Raw genomic sequence first — 3,726 nt, 5'->3', positions numbered from 1 at the left:
ACACCCTGACCGTAGACCTCAACAGCCCCTGGAAGCACGGCTGCGGAACCAGGGTGGGAGGCTGGGTGGGAGCCCCCAGGCTGTGGGGTCCTCTGCCCCCCAGGGCTGGCTGGGTCCCAGGCACACGAGCCCTTTGGGCCACTCTTCAGGACTAGCCAGAGCGTGACCCTCTGCAGGGTCACCAGGGTGACCTGAGCCCTCCCTGGCCCTGCTCCATGGGGCGGAGGGTGCAGCCTCAGTCCTCCAGACCGCGGGGGCTTCTGAGCCTGGTTCCCAGGCCCCGTGTCTGGCCCCAGATGCTCCCAGACAGGCCGCGGGGGGTCTCAGAGCCGTGGGCTGGTGCTGACCTGCGTCGGCCGCCCAGGAGACCCTCAGGGGGAGCACAGGTGGGGAGCGGGCAGGCAGGCAGCCAGGAAGATACGTCCCCACTGGGGTAGCGGGCGAGTTCCACCAGGTGGTGTGCACCCGCTGGGAATGCAAAACCTCGGCACCCCTGCACCCCCAAGCCAAACTGCCCGTCAGGACCCCATTCACCGCACGCCTGGAAGTTCACGGAGCTCTGCGTGCCGCCCAGTCCACGCTCCCTCCCACCACCGAGGAAGCCGGGCGCTGACAGACGAGGGCAGCTCCCTGTCCCTCAGCTTCGAGTGGAGCCTCAGGACGTGGTCTGGGGACCCAGGAGGTTTCTCAGGGGAGACCCTGGCCCTGAGGGGCCTGTAGGCCATGCTGGAGGCCCCTGGGTCATGGGTCTCCTAGGTGGGCCTGGGCCACCTTGGAGGCTCTAGGGAGCAAGTGGGAGCTGGGACCCTCTTTCCTGAGCCTGAAGCCTCCTGGCTGCTCGTTTCTGGGGCCCTCTGGTCCATCCTGCCTGCCACGAGCGGGACATTCTGGGACAGGCTGGGGACAGGCCAGTCATCCAAGGAGACAATGCTGATGATCTGGACCTCTGTCCTAAGAGACTGGAGAGACAAGTCCATGAGGCCCAGAGGCCCATGTGTGCACGTGTGCATGCGTGCTGGAAGGGTGGGACTCAGAAGTGTGCAAACACCTTGGGGGAGACCCTGGCTAGTGTCGAGTGTTGCAGAGACAGGGGGCGGGAGCCACATCCTCCTGCAGAGCCATGTGTCCCCTCACCTCCCCCACATGTCCACACTCAGGCCCTCCTCCAAGCTGGCTCAGGCCAACTAGCCCAGCACCCAGCATCCCAGTACCCAGTGCTCCAGCACCTAGCATCCCAGCATCTAGTACCCTGCACCCCTGCACCCAACATCCCACTATCCCCAGCATTCCAGCACCCCCAGTACCCAGCACCGAGCACAGTGAGAGCAGGGCCCTCAATTGTCGGTAAGGTCTTGTGTAGGGGAGCAGGTGTGGGTGAGGTCCTGGGTAGGGGTGCAGGTGTAGGTGAGGTCCTGGGTAGGGGTGCAGGTGTGGGTGAGGTCCTGGGTAGGGGAGCAGGTGTGGGTGAGGTCCTGGGTAGGGGAGCAGGTGTGGGTGAGGTCCTGGGTAGGGGTGCAGGTGTGGGTGAGGTCCTGGGTAGGGGTGCAGGTGTGGGTGAGGTCCTGGGTAGGGGAGCAGGTGTGGGTGAGGTCCTGGGTAGGGGAGCAGGTGTGGGTGAGGTCCTGGGTAGGGGTGCAGGTGTGGGTGAGGTCCTGGGTAGGGGAGCAGGTGTGGGTGAGGTCCTGGGTAGGGGTGCAGGTGTGGGTGAGGTCCTGGGTAGGGGTGCAGGTGTGGGTGAGGTCCTGGGTAGGGGTGCAGGTGTGGGTGAGGTCTTGGGTAGGGGAGCAGGTGTGGGTGCAGGCCAGCAGGAGAATGTGTGTGTCACCCGGAGAGGCTGCTCGGAGCCCCAGCCCTCTCCTGGCTGGGGAAAGGAATTCAGCCAACGCCACACGGGGCACCCGCTCTACACCCCAGGCTGTTCCCATGCCCTGGCTCGTGCCCCTCAGAAGCCAAGGCTCCCCAGGGCCGCTCCCCAGGAAGGGGGTGCTGGGGTGGCTGCGCCTGGGGAATCCTGTGTCCTTCTCTGGAGTCAGTGTCCTCAAGGACACAGCCGCAGAGACCCTGCTGCTTCTCTAACGTCCACCTGCCTGGACTCCAGAGTCCCCACCCCAGTGTGCCGCAGGCTCCCTCTGGGGCAGAAGCCACACGAGTGCTCCCAGCCGTCACTGGGAACCACAGTGTCCTCCCGAGGACTGAGGACAGCCTGGGTGTGGGCACAAAATCGGAAATACCCCACCACCTGGAGAAACCCTTCCCTTCCTGCCGCCCTGGAAGACCACCAGTCAGCAGAACAGGAGCAGCCAGGGTCCCCAAGACCCCCAGGACACGCGGTGGGAAGCAGCAGGTTCTGCTCCGCAAACTCAGGCTGCAGGGAGGGTACTGAGGCCAGAGAGGGTGCGGGGAGGGCCCGGGCCACCTGACAGTGGGGACCCTGGGGGTGCTGCCCACAGAGGAGACCGAGAGGCTGCGGTGGGGACACCCGCTTCCCCCACCCTGGTCACACAGCCGGTGGGGGGGGTGTCAAGCTGGCAGGCTGCGGCTAGGTTCAGTCTGCGCCACACTCGGGGGTTAGGACTCAGCTCTGGGGGGACCCCTCAGCTCGTCCTGCCGTTTCGGTGCTGGAGCCGCCCAGCTGCCCACCAGCCACTGGCCTTGGTGATGCCAGGTGAGCACCCCTAGGTGACGCCTGTGGCACGGACTGGCCGCCCTCCTTCCTGGGAGGACAGGTGGGTTGGGCCCACTTCTGGCCGCAGGGGGTCAGCGTTTCTGGCCAACGGCCGTGTCCTTCTGGGCCTCAATCCTCTCCTCTGTGGACGGGGCTAACAGGACACACACGGGGCCCACACCCACCTGGGGCTCCTTGGAGAGGAGTCGGGGTGGGGACTGCGGAGGGGCGTCAAAGCCAGAACGATGCGGGCCCTGGGGAGGATGGGCAGGCACGCGAGCAGCCTGAGGGTGTCAGAAGGGTGCTGAGTGGGAGCGGCCGGGGGTGCCAATTCGGGTGGAGGGGGCAGTGGAGGGGCGGGTTAGGGGCCGAGGGCAGGCTGCTCACCTGCGGGTCCAACACAACAGCCCCCAACTACGGTGGGAAGGTGTGGGGTGGGACGGAGGCCAGCGTGGGCCCCATGGCACCTGGGGGTCTGTGCTGGGGGGAGGGGAGGGCGGCCCCCAATGCATAGAAGCCCCACTGGTTCTCAAACACAGCGCTTTATTGGCGAGCAGGCACAGATGCAGGCCCGCGACCTTCCGTCTAGGCGTCCCCAGCGTGGTAACTCCTGGCTTCCCACCGCTGAGATCACACCCCTGACCTGAAATAGCCGGCAGGTGGATCAGCCGCCTGTCTTCACCCTGGGCTCGCCCAGGGCCAGCGTACAGTGGCCACCGTTTTGAAAACGGCTGTACCACGAGTGTAGCTTCATCTTCAAACAGCAGCTTAGGAGAGCGAGTGGCCTTCCAGACGCTGTCACTCCGGCCCTGGCTCCGTGGTCCGTGCAGCTACACACAGCCCGTGCTCTCAGCTTGTGCATGGACGTGGCCGTGTGAGAGACTGGGCCCCGGCCCCACGCGGGAGGAAGGTCACCGCTGTCCTGCCCCAGTCCCCACCCCGCACAGCCAGAGCTGGGTCCTCTCCACGAAGGCGCGACGGCCGCACTCCCCTCCTTTCACGTGAACGCACCCTTGGTTTCCGGGGGCACCACCTGCATCCCAGCATCCTCTGCCCAGAGG

The sequence above is a fragment of the Eulemur rufifrons genome, chromosome 7 (assembly GCF_041146395.1).
Source record: "Eulemur rufifrons isolate Redbay chromosome 7, OSU_ERuf_1, whole genome shotgun sequence".
NCBI classification, from domain to species: Eukaryota; Metazoa; Chordata; class Mammalia; order Primates; family Lemuridae; genus Eulemur; species Eulemur rufifrons.
Note: the sequence above shows the minus strand (reverse complement) of the source record.